Consider the following 14,620-nt stretch of genomic DNA (forward strand, 5'->3'; position numbering starts at 1 on the left):
AAAAGGGAACTTACTAATAGATTAATATAATTCGATACCATAGTTTATCAAAGATAAGTCACTGCTACTTGCCATCTGCAATATCATAGAAGCGATGCCACTGATGCTGCTTAACCATCACCACCGGATGATTGATATTTAAAGCTCGGTTTCCATGATGGCTCCAAAATAGCACAGCAAACTACAGAAGAACTAAAATATACGCATTGGGGTCACTAGAGGATGACTTGAGCTTTTAGTTCTAGTGACGTGACAATACTTGGCATTAGCTGCCAAACTATGTTAATGGTGCACAAATTGCCAGAGCCACCCATTCCAGAACACTTGACCATCTTTATACTGAACAGTTGGATCATTACTGATATGATAAGGGGTTGAGTTGGATCATTTGGATTTATTTCTAAGGTGTGTCTATAGCTTAGGTTCAGGTAAGTTCTTATGTGTGTGGAATGACAGCTCTCTATCACGGGTTTTTAAATTGGTTTCTGAGCACCCAGTATCACATTGCGTAATCCTAAGAGTGAAGGTAGGTATAATCTAAATCAACCTTTGAAGGAAAAGAATCAAGGATACTTACTGAAAAAAAGTCCCAGTGTCACCATTTTTTTAAGCTTTATAACGATTCATAGCTCCAAGAGTTAGCAAAGTCAGTCTCAAAAGTAATATTCTTGTTTGATACTATTTTCTGAAGTACAGACAAGTATTGAGTGCGTTGTGACATGCATAGCTTTTGTAATTAGTATACGATAGATACATAAGTTTTAAAAATAATATTTCACTATCTATGATTAAGGATATTATTATAAATGGTGTAATATCAAGTAATTAAAGGAAAGCTGTTCACAAAATAACAATTTTTAAAGGAATTTTCCACGGTATGTCCCTCCGCTGTTTTTAGTAAGATATATATTTCATCTGTTCACACTTTGTTTAGTAAATAATTTCAGATTAAATGAATTTGGATTCTCTTTAAGTTCTTAATTGACATGATATGGTCATATTAAATAGAGTAATACACAAATTTTTTAAATTAATGACTCAACTGAATTAGGATTCTCTCATTTTTTAGCGTGAACTACAGTATTATTTTTGCACTTTTATTTAAATGAAAATATTTTGCTTTAGCGAAAGTGAAAAATATATTAACTGCAAGCATAACTACCGAAAAAAATCTTAGTCTCAACTCGTCATGATTGAATATGAGATTCATGAATTAAATTTGATATATATATATATATATATATCTTTCTAACATGGACATGTTATTCAATAACATGAGACAATTAAAATCCATTTAAAATTACTTATTTAACCTTTTGTATAGTTGTTTTTATGTTAATTTTTTTAATTAAAGTCATTAATAAGAGTTTTGAATGATTTACTTGTTAATTAATGTGCTAAGTATCTAAGTTTATCTATCTAAATTCAAATGAATAAGGTTATTTAATTTAGTGTTTAGGAATTAATAAATAAATTTTATTCAAAATTACATTAAAAGTGTATTAAAAATCACATAGATATATTAAATATATTTGTTAATGAACAAATTATTTTTATTTCTTAATTAGTATTAAGGTATATGTTAGTATTCACCATAAAATAAACACTTAAGTGTTTCCAAAGCAAGGACAGGTTCCATTTCTCATTCGATGTATATATTTTTGTTATGTAGGTTTCTATATGTCTAACTTTATTTATCTTTTTAATGTCATAGTTAACATTGAACACAGTTAAAAAACAAATTTTTTTTTCCATAGATTAGTGTTGTGTGCAACATAGCACCTGGTAAGTGTGTATTTAGTCTCGCTTATTTTAAATAAATAATCACTTTTTTAGTTTTTAAAGAAAGATTTAAAAAATGATTATTTTTAAAAATTAATCCCATTTTTTCTAAATTAATTTCATCCAAACGTAACGTGAACTAAAGATAAACAGCATAAAGTAAAAAATAATCTTAATAAGTCACGCAATTAAAAGAGACAATTATATAACTGTACATATGTACAAGAACAGAAAGAGATACAAGTATTTAACTTTAACTTCTATTTTTTTGTTTACATTTACCTTATAATTCTCTAACTTTTATTTTTTTTTCTACATTCATTTCATGTTTCTTGTCACATTTTTCACTTTTTTCTTTCCTTCTTAAATCAGCCACCCAGTAGACCACTAATGAAAATGGATTCGGTGCAGTCACTAAATTACAATCACATAAATTAGAACTGATAGATGAAGATCAAATGGCTCATTACAAGCGTGTCTTTTGGTCCAATTTGATGAGAATAAAACATGAGCCATCTCTAGCCTTGATCTAACGGTTCCTTTTTCACTATGTGAATGTGTGATTTGGTGATTGCAGTAAATTAGAATCCCCCTCCAAAGGTGTATGTATTACTTGATGTAACGTAATTTCACGTTGTACCTTTTTCCGAGGACAAAATTGAGATGCAATACTGTAAGTATTATTTTTAATCAAATTAACAATTTGTAGTGGCAACTGTTGTTTGGAGTTAACAAAACGAAAGTAGCAGTTTCCGAGGTAAAATGCTTATTTTAATTGGAAAACATTACCGATAATATTGCATCATAATTTTGTCCTATTGCCAATGGTTGTACCTGCCTTATTACATAATAGAGTTAATTTTGATATAATAAAAGAAAAAATTATTTAAAATCGAGTTAGTTTTGTATATGATGGTAATACAAAGAACACCAAAAATTGTCTTAAAAAAATAATAAAAAAATTTACGACAATCAATTCTTATTCTACTAGCTGATCGGCTACATAAATTATACATCGCCATTGTTTCAGTCTTCACACTGAAGATAAATTTTCAACAACTTGATCTGAAGCAAACCAACCCAATTGAAGCTCCTCATTATTTGAAGGATGCACATGACCAATGTAATGCCAAAGAAAATTCTTGATGGCCAGAATCAGGAACACACAAAAATCTGCAGTGATGGCATAGATTCCCTCACTCTCCAAGGTCAAGTGTAATGTTAATGTCAAAGTGGCTTCAAGAAAAGAGTAGTGATGGCCAGGTTTCAATAAAATGATTATGCAAAGGGAATCAATAGCTAGAAAAACACAGGTTATCAATGCTGCAACTTCAGAAGGCCCCTCTTGATGTTTATGTGCAATACCTGAAATCAGAAGGGACATGACCCTCATAACTAGAAATTCTCCTAGAGACTTCAGGAGGAAATGATTCTTGTACATCTCATACGCTGATGCAAAGAAGCTGAAAAACATAAGGAAAATGAGAAAGATAAAGTGCCCAACAGCCACAAAGAAAACCATAAGGGCATAATGATGGCCACCACTACTAACATATGTGTTGTAAAGCTCGGTTTCCATGAAGAAGCCACAGGCTAACATGAAACTTGTTAGACTCACAATAAAACATATTATACGCATTGGGGTCACTAGAGGATAAACATTTTGTGCTAACCATATTTGGGGAGGGGTTGGAGAAGCAATAAGATGATTACTTTGGTTTTCAATATTAATGCCCCTCCAATAGTATTGTAGAACATGCCTAAAGTTGACAATCTGATTGTGTGTATTTGGAATGTGATGGCTGTTTGATGATGTACTTGAACTTGCTAGTGGGCTTTGTAAACAGCTTCCAGGGTCAGGAGGAATGTTTAATGTAGACTCAAGGTGTAGTTGAGGGTTTGTTGGAGGAGGGGCTGACATGTGTATGGTATTATGAGAGAAAAAAGGGACAAGATTATGCTGTGTTTGATATTTAGTGAAAAGGTTGAGGTGGGTAATGAAGGAAAACTAAATTGTATTGAAGGAACATATAAACTTGTGCTAAAGGCCTTATAAATGAAAATTTTCATCCTGTTCCCAAGAAAGGCATAAAAGGAATGATTAAATGGGTAAAGTATTCCCCCTTTGCTTAATTTTAAATGTTAAAGAAATGCATAAGGATAAAAACAATAGAAGAAAGTAATCTTTCTTTCTTGAGATATGTTCAATGTCTGTTCTGTTCACATCGGATCATCTTACCACTATTAGCATAATCTCACACGCTGAGACTGTTGTATTGTACTGAAGAAGCCTTACATTGTGGATTGTAATAACATAATTTTTTTCCAGTGCTTTTTGCCCTTTGTTTTTTGAGAAATTATGCCCTTGAAGCAAGAAAAAGTTCTTGCTTTTGGATCTTTAATTAGGACAATCAGCATGCAATAGCAAAAATGAATATTGACTTTGATTTATTGCTAGTGAATTTTTAACTGTTTTTTCAATTATATGATGATATATCATTAACTCTCATATTCAAATTGTTTAACGATGTAGCAATATATTACTTTATGATAACAAACAGTTCATTCGAAAGTTTACTGAAATTAATTTAAAGAAAAACAGAATAATATTTCATATTTCAAAGAATCTTTGGCTTCACATCCAATAAAAATTTATTTAAGTCTTCTATTGGACAATCTCACGATTTACTTTTAGAATTTAATTTTAGAAATACTATTTCAAAAATTAAATTTTAAAAGTGATATGTATTTTTTAGAATTTAATTTCTGAAATCTATTATGTTTTTTAAAAGGAAATTCTGAAAATAATTTAATTTATCAAACTATTAGATTTTGTTTGGAAATTTGAAAAAATGAGAGAAGAAAAAATTTAAAAGATAAGGAGAGAGGGTGAGGAAGAGTTAATGAAAACTCTTTAAATTGAAAAAAAATTTAAACCATATAATTAGGAGAATTTTAGAGGGTTTATAAAAAAATTTCTTTCATCTAAAAATTTTTAAATAAGTGTTTATAATTTAATAAGTCTTCCTCTTCGCTCTATTTTTTGAAAAATTAATTCTCAAATAAAGTTTAAGTCCAAAAAGTAATAATCATATGATAAAATGATAAGATTGAGCCTGTGAATTAGGACATAAAAAATTATGTGAAGATTTCATCAATTAAGGATAAGGGCTTAGAATTAGAAAAAAAATTGATTATAGTTTAGAGATAACAAATGTATATCTTTTATTCATATGAGACAAATTTTATTTTGCACAAGGAAATAGGAGTTTTTATGGATTGAGTCGGGTGAATTGTGATATAAAAAATAGTTTTATTAAAAGGATTGACTTTAAGGATCTACAAATAAAAAAAGTTATAAAAAAAATACATAGTTATTATATTGAAGTTATAAAAATATAATAAAATTTTACTATTATTAACTGTTTATCTTCAGTCCTAAAATTAAGATAAATAAAACTTTAAAAATAATCTAATTTAATTAAAATTTTATGAATTAAGTGAACTAATTTTAGAAAAAAAAATTTCCTTCAACCGATCTAAATTGACCCGACCATAAATGAGTTGGGTCGATGCATATAATATTATATAAATTTTTTTAAATTTTATGTATGTGATGATTGAATTTAAACATCTCAAATAATAATCTATTAAAAATAAATGAGAAATTATTTATTTTAAAAGATAATATAATATCAATAGTTTAATATTAATCTAAAATAAAGAGTCAAACAATACAAATTAAAAAATAAACTTCAACAATTTCATATAAATTATAAAATATAAGATTCAATATTCATCTCACAACTTAAAAGAAATAACATTTAAAAATTAAAAAATTAAATTACTTGTTAATCTTCAATTTTGGTTGGACAATTAAATATATGTTGGTTGGACAGTATCAAACATGGGCTTTATAATTACAAATACATGCCTTTTACCACTGAACATAATATCTAACTTTGAAAATATCTATTATTGTTCATATTTAAGAATTTCTTTTAAAATAATCATATTATCAGTATGGTTATAAGATAATTTTTTTTTAAAAATTATAGTGCCTTAAAAAATTAATGGGTTTAAATATATCTAATAGATGGATTAATGAAAAATTAACATATGTAAAATCATATTCCACATCATTACATGCCATGTATTTATATATATATATATATATATATATACATTATTTTTAACCATTTAAAATATATAATATCCCCAAATATTAATTTTATAAAATTAATAAGTTGAAACATAAGTCTTTTTAGAAAATATTATGCAGCTCTATTTAAAAAATTTAATTATACTTTTTAAATTAAAGCAACGGTGGTTGATGGTGCTCAAAACAACAAAGGTGTCTTTTTTGCATCTTCTCTCAAAATTTTGACAATGGTGAACTTTTCAACAAAGAAATAATTAATTTTCATTTTCATCTATTCTTATTAGACACTCAATTAAACAAAGGAATGGTTTTCATTTAGTATTTTCAATTACGAATTAAAAAGTTATACCATTAATTTTAGCAACATAGCAAAAATTTTCATGGACTTTAACTTCTTTATCACCTTTCTTCTTGTTTGACAACGGAAGTCGTGAGAAGATAGAAAGAATATAGAGTAGAAACGGGATAAAACGAAATTATCAAATTTAATAGAAATTTTTTAAAATAGATTAAAAAATTATTATCATGATATTATTTCTTTGATTAAAACAATTGAAAAAAGATTATTTCATCAAATCTTAAAAAAAAAAATTACAATAAGAATGTAGAAAGAATTAATACACATGTTTCATTTTTTAGTAAACCATATAATAAATGTATTTAATTCCTTCAAATTTTTAAAGTATGGTAGCAATCACCTTTTAAAAAATTACTTACAAAACAATTCATGTAATTTTTATATTAAGTTGATGCCTTTATATTAAGTTTTACTACAAACTTATTTTTAGACAATGTTTTAAAACAAAATTAACTTTACTCTAAACTCAATTTTAACAAAAATAGATTGAAAAATATCTATGATGCCTCCAAAAAAAATTGATGTGTTTAAATACATTTAATAGATGAATTAATGAAAAATTAACACGTATAAATATATAGTTCATATCATTATATGATATCTATTTTTTTCTTTTGTTTTTAAATATTATTTGTAACAATTTAAAATTATATAATAATGTTAAAGATTAATGAAACAATTTTCTTTCTTCTTTTTAAAAAATATTACACAGTCTTATCTTAAAAAGCTAATTATGGTAAAACCTGAAACAACAATGATTGATAGTTTCTTATTTTGGAATGAATCAAAATAAAAACTCTCCTATCTATTAGAATAGTTTTTTTTTTTTCTATCTAATACAAGAACACGTATAGAAACATAACACTCAATTTTTAAGATATCCAATACGAGTTTATTAAATGTGATCATATTATTTTATATTGAGAGAAAAACCAACACGGGAGTGTACATGTTTGAAAATTGATGATGATACATGTGATTTTATTTTATTTTTTTAATCCTTGGTGGTAGTAAAAATACAATTTTTTTTTTTTTATTTCTTACACACTCAACTAAATAAAGGATTATTTTTCATTTAAATTTATTAATTACGAATTTGAAAGTTATGCTATTAATTTTAGTAATACAATAAAGATTTTTATAAAGTTCAACTTCTCTATTACTTTTTATCTTTTTTGCAAAGGAATTTGCTAGAAGAGGAAAAAGACATTGAATAAAAAGGATTAAAATACAATTATCAGATTCACTTTAATTTTTTTAAAATCTAGAGACAATTTTCATGAGATTATATATCTTCCTAATTAGAATAATTGAAGAAAAAAAATATATTTCAACAATTCTTTAAAAAATATATTATCAACGATGTGGAAAGAATTTAATATACATGTTTAATTTATTAAATTATACAATGAATGTATTTAAATGTCTCAAATTTTATTGACACAACATGGGTCACCAAATATATTTTATAAAATTATAGATAATTCAAAATTAAATTTGTACAGATTCACCTAAACAATTACATGTATATATGTGTATAATTCCTGTAATAAATATCTTCTTGCAACATCAAGGAATAAGATAGAGGCAATAGTTTTCTTTATAACTTATCTTCTCATGTAAAATATATATAAATAAAAAGAAAAACCAAATAAAAAAGTATTATTAGCAATATTGTGGACGAGGTTAGAGAGAAGTTGAGGTCAGTAGGCCATTGTTGCTACTTCGAAGAAAGCAGAGAAATCCCACAATCCACATGATCTGCTCTGCATCAGTGTTTTAAAGCTGCCTTAGTTGCCACTACCAAAATACTCATTCATTATTAATTCTTAACAAATGAAAATATTTATTATTTTTTTAATGAGAAATCAATTAGTAGTATATTTACTGTGAAGTTATAGACACAAAAACACATCTTTAAATATTATAAAATTATTAAAATCATATCTTATTAATACATATTTTTTTTAAAAATAAATATATAATAATTTTATGTGTGTATTTCGAATAAAATACATAACAATCAATTAATGTGTGTGGGCACGTGTATAGATATACGGTGGATACTGATGGGTGTTCCTATAATATAAATTTTAATTTATTTTTTATTTTTATAATTTTATGAGAATTTGATTTTATCTTTTTAATTTTTATTTTACTTTTTTAGTTTAATACATTAGTTTTGAGTTGCATCATTACTATAAAATAAATATGTTAAATTAAAAAAATATAAAAACTAAAAATATTTAAAACTCATAATATATGTAATCACGCGAGTGCGGTCAATTGATCATCAAGTAAACGCTGCCAATTGCATATATTTGCAGAGCTTTGTTTATTTTTAAAAAAATTAAGTTTATTCGCATATTTAGATATTAACGTAAAATTTACTCAAATATAAATTGATTTAAAAGTTGTATAATATTTATATTATAACGTGAGTTAACATAGTTTTATTAAATTTCTAAACATGCGTTACAAAGAAAATTTAATTTGAAGAGAAACTTTTATTCTTGCTAAATTCCGTTTCCAAAATTATAAAAGCAAACCCCAAATTGATACGTATATTAGATGACATAATGTAAGTGATAAATGACGTGCAATCCCATTTTCTAAATTTATACTGAAAAATATATTAATTATTTCAATTAAACATTATTGAATAAAAAAAACGCTAGCATTTTCTTGCAAAAATAACATTTGATTGGTAGTAGATTAAATATTTTTTAAACATGTATAACAAAAATTAACATATTTATAATACTAAATACTATGATATTGAATAAAAATATTTATTTATTTTTATTACATTCTCTTAAATATAACTTAAAAAGTACATTGAATAAAAAAGAACTGAGTGATAATAAGAAAAGGCGGTGGAAAAGGTGGTCACAACCGCAATGACAACTCTATTGGCGGTGGGAAAAAAGTCATAACGTGCGATTTGAAGGCAGCCAACACTTAGTGACAAATTTAAGATGTAGGGTCCTTTTTTTTTTTTTACAAGTTACGTAAGATTAAAAAAATTATATTAAATATAATGTATATCGTTAATTTGTAAGAATGAGAATAAGTTGTCTTATATTTACGTGACTAAGTTACATAGTTTTTAGTTTAACTTAAAACATTACATACTCTTTTCTTAATATATGAATATGTCTAATACTTTAGATAGAAAAGAGAAGAAAATATCCTTAAAAAAGTCATTCATTTATTCACTACCACAATATGCAATACACATTTAATCTCTTCATAAAAAGTGTAACTTTTAAAAAATAGTATAGTTCAAATATTTCTAAAAAAGAAGAGTTTGATTACAACATAAAAATTCATATAAGTCAAATGATTACAATATGTAAAAACTCATACATTGCAAAGGACTAACAAGATCATATATAGAGTGTTCTTAATATATTAACGGGCAACTTAGAGATAGTTTTATAAATCACATAACATAATGATAATTTTATAAATACTTATAAGAAGATGGTCAGTTTTTGGAACCAAGGCAATAAGAATGTCTGAAATGAGGTATCGAAAGTACCAAATTTGAAGGCATCTCATACCAAACTTGCTCACATCATCTCACAGAGTCCTCCAAAACGTCTTGTAATTGATCGTGTATATGTGTGAGCTGGCTTTGTCAACACCCTTTCTCCCTTTCAATTAGCCATTAATCTCTTATTTAACTGCAATTTCTTTTTATTATACTTGTCAAACATGTCTATTAATTAATTAATTTTTTATATATATATATATATGTCGAGTTTAGTTTATCAGAAAAATCAATATAAAAAGAATAATTTTTTATAAATAAAAAACAATTTATTTTCAAAAAACAAAAAACAAAAAATTATTTTGATTTATAAAAAAGTTATTCATATTTTATACTATTTTTTCTTCTTAAAAAAATTAAAGAAATTCTATTTTGGGTAGGTCTAGTGTCCCACCATGGCACGATTGCACTGCTAGCTAGTCACCTTTTTTCCTTTCTAACGAGGACTATGATTTGGGGCATACATGTATGTGTGCTGACCCACTAAACTCTAGAAATATTAACAAATGTTATGTATCATTAGATGAGCCTTTCACACTTCTAATTATTTTACTAGAATTAGTAGTCATGATTGTCACACAAGCACGATGAGAGAGATTCAGATACGCCTCTCACAGAGTATGAAATTTCAATTTTATATAAAGTGGGCTAAATCAATTTATTTTCTAAATTTAAGTCAACTTTAATTTATTAATTTAAATTTTTATTATTTAATTTAGTCTTTGTAATTTTTTTAAGATAAAACAGTATTTTAGTTTTGTTCCGTCTTTTAACGTAATCAAAGAGTTTGAAATAATTATGTATTTTTTTTTCTAAATTTTACTATCAAATCATTGTCCAAAATTTCTTATTCAAAGTTAAAAATCTCTTTGATTTCTTACAAATTATTTTTTACTAACTATCATTTTTTATTATAAATATTTAACGGTTATAGTTATTTATTATTTATGATGGTGGGCTTAACGTTTATTTATGTTTATAACAAAATTTAAGATGATATTTTATAAAGAAAGATAAATTATTTATTGAAATTATTAATTTTTCATTATTTTTTATTTTTAAACTGTAAGATTGCGTATTAAATTATTAAAATTATTTTATAATATTTTTAATAATAATAAATAGTTACGTTATTAGAAATTCGGTCAATACAGTGGCCGATGTAAAAATTAATTACGTACTTATTTTAAATAATTTTTTAGAAACTAAATCAATAATGAAAATATTAGTTGCCAAATTTTGTTTTAGCAAGTTTTTTATCAAAAAAATTAGCAACCACATCATTAGTCGCTAATTAAGGTAAATTAAGAAAATATTAAAAAAAAAAAATTAACCATTAGAGATCAAGTTTCAGCCAGTCAGTTATTAATCTCTCTCTCCCGTATATGAATTTCATAATCTGAACCTCCCCTTTCTCATCCGAAATCTCTAATCTTCTCCTCCTTCATCTCCCATTTACTCGTTTATTTAATTTTATAATTTTAATTAATTAATAGTATATAATATAATTGAATTAAGGTGATTCCTATGGTGCTTTAATTAATTTTAGATTTTTCGATACACAATTTTAATTTTTAGTTTAAACAACTTTTTAAATTTTCGTAATATTAATTTCTTTTCCTTTTTTGTTCTAATTTTTTTTCCTGCAATTCTCTTGTGACTTCTTGTTCCCAGTGAGTACGTAATAACTTGATCGTGCTACATACTCTTCAAGCAAGATAATAAGATGGCACTGATTTTAATATAGATTACTACCTTTTGTGTTTCTGTGCAGTTAAAAGGGAAGATTTGACTTTAGAGAATCTCCAAATACGAAGAACCAAATCTAGAAAAGTTAGCAATTTTTGGGATGTAAGAAAATCTAGAAAAAGATGAGTCTATAAGTTGTGTGTGTTGCCAATAGAGTTTGAACAAGGAGTGATAAAATGTGATGACAAGAGGATCCTTGAGAACGAAAATAGAGTTTTAAATAATCTTCTTCTCCTCTTATTTATTTATTTTTGTAGTTGAAAGATTCTAATATTGAGATTATTTTTATGGATTATAGACGAGTAATTTCTCATTCTAGCATCTAGATCCAGCAAATTTAGCATGACACTGGTGTTCCTTTAATTTCTTAAATACGTTTAAATATTGAATTGCAATTTAATTGATACTTACCACTGCAAGTTATGTAAAATTGTTTTACTACATGACAACTTCACCGCAACATCATCACCTCAAATGCTAATCGATGCATGTTTTCCATATTTGCATATACAGTGTAACTATGTTTGTGCTACAAAACCAAACCAATTAAAACTTTTCTTTTCCATCCAAAAAATAACACTATTAAATGTTTAACGGCGAAGTTAAGAAAAAAAGAAGTTGTAATAAGAAAACAACACCAGTAATGTCTCGATCCCATTTACATAAATTCTGAATTGTGCGTACCAAGAAGGGAATTCTTCCCTTTAAGCCTAAGTGACTTGTTATAAGATCTTCTCTTATAACCTAAGTGTCTTGGTCCGTTTATTTGGTGGTTCAATCTGTAGTTACTCTTTGGTCCTAAGGTCAAACACTATTTTCATGGTTTAGGTGATTTTTTCAAAAATAAAAATTAGTAATGCTCTAATTTACATATTTTTTAACATACCCTTAATTATTTGATTAAAATTTATTAACAAATAATATAAATCTCACTCATTCTAATTTCTAATTTTATATTTTTTTAATTTTTTAATAAATTTTAGTAAAAACATATTTTAAAAAAAGTGAGTTAAGAAATGTATCGCTGCCATTCTTCCAAATAAATAAGAAAATGAGTGATGATTCATGGAACAGCAAAAAGTTTCTTCTTACCAGCCAATATGTTGTTGATACTTGACAGTACAATATTATCTACCTCTCTTAATTTTATTGCCCTTTAACTAATTCTGCTACTGTTTCAATTTTGGTGACCGATGAACTACTATTGACACCCCATAAGGTTTGTTCTGTGTTAGAAAATTTATGAATTTAAACAATGAAATAATTGTATAAATAAGCAGTCTTTAGTGAATACACATCAAATTACTTTATAACTTTATCTGATGTACTCCTTTTAACTTAAAGAGCTACATTCTTTGCATCCTTGACCCCTTTTCATTTTTGTGGTCTAGAAACTTCATGGTAGACCCTTCATCTTTTCTTGCTCCTTTTTTCCCCCCTTTTTCTAGAATATCTCTTCTTCGTATCCTACATACCAATATTATAAAATTTAGTGCATCAATAATATTAATATTTTTTTAATAAAATTATTATTTATTACTTTTTATTATGTATATATCAAAAGTTATTTAAAGAATAAATATAAAAAACTACCTTTTCACTTTACTAAGAGATATCAAGGATAATTAAATCATAAAAGAATAACAATTTTAAATACTTACTTTTATTTGGGTTTCTCTCAACCGGATAAATTCTTTAGACATTGCTTAATCTTTCGGAACATTGGTTTTCTTATACAAACACATTGTTTGGATGTAAAGATAGATAAACAAAAATAGAGAAGAAAAGAAAACATGAAGACGAAAAATGGAGTAGAGATAAAAAAAAAAGGATATTTTTTAGATGAATTAAAATAGAGGGCAAAGAGATAAAAAAAAAAAAGTTTCATTCTGCTTGTTTAAATGATTAAAAAAAGATAATAGAAGAAAAATAAATTATATTAAAAAATATAACAAATTATAAATGTTTCAATTTTTTTATTATCATATATATTTTTACTTTAATTAATTAATTAATAAAAAAAACCAACCTCTCTCCCTCCCCACTTCCCCTCCTCTCTAAAAAATGAGGGTTTTTTAGTGACTTCTCCCTTCTTTTTTCCTTCCATCTAAACCAAAAAAAAATATTTTCCTTTTTTCTATTTTTTTTTCCTTCTCTTATTCCCACCCCATTCAAAGACAGTGTAATTGTTAATTTTCAAATTGAAAACAGTAAAATGGTGGCAACTTCTCCAGCTATGTATGGCACATTGCTTAGCCAAATCGTACAGTAATTTAAAAAGAAGCTGATGTACCACTCTTATCAGTAATAACTAATAACTAACATGTCCTTTGAATCGGAGACTATTAACTTTCATTCATAAACAACTTATCTAATCGCATTCAATACATTCAGAATGTAAAAAAAAAAAAAAGAAGAAATGGATATAATTGGTGTTGAATCATTGACCTGTGAAAGTTCATTTTTTTTATTAATATCGGTCTTTAAAGATAATTTTAAGTAATTAAAAAATGATTGAAAATTAAGTTTTAATTATATCTTTATTATTTTAAATATTTTGAAAAACCAGTCATAAATATTAATCTAATAAAAACTGGCTTATTTTTGTTTCACTAATTTTCATTCATAAGAATTGAGCTAACACTCTACAAGTTTCTTTATTATACTTTAATGGCTTATTGCTCAGCCTATAGCAAAGTTGTTTTGCCTCATAATACATAATCAGTACACTTCACCAGTTCTACAAAGGACTCCATTTACCCAATATAGCCATAAATAAATTAAACGCATGAGAATTTAATTCATTAGGTTTACAATAACCTGCCACACTTATTAAATCTCACTCTTTTTCTCTTTTTCTTGTTCACATTTTTTTTTCCAGCAACGTTTATTGTCATTGTTCAATGAGCAATTTCATCTAATTGGATGATGACATGATTATTAAAGGCTAATGAGGGACAATGGGAGTTCTATTGGGTGAGTGATGGACCATAGTGCTTCTTTCAGAAGTCCA

The sequence above is a fragment of the Abrus precatorius genome, unplaced genomic scaffold, assembly GCF_003935025.1.
Source record: "Abrus precatorius isolate BTA unplaced genomic scaffold, Abrus_2018 Scaffold3, whole genome shotgun sequence".
In the NCBI taxonomy this organism is placed as follows: domain Eukaryota; kingdom Viridiplantae; phylum Streptophyta; class Magnoliopsida; order Fabales; family Fabaceae; genus Abrus; species Abrus precatorius.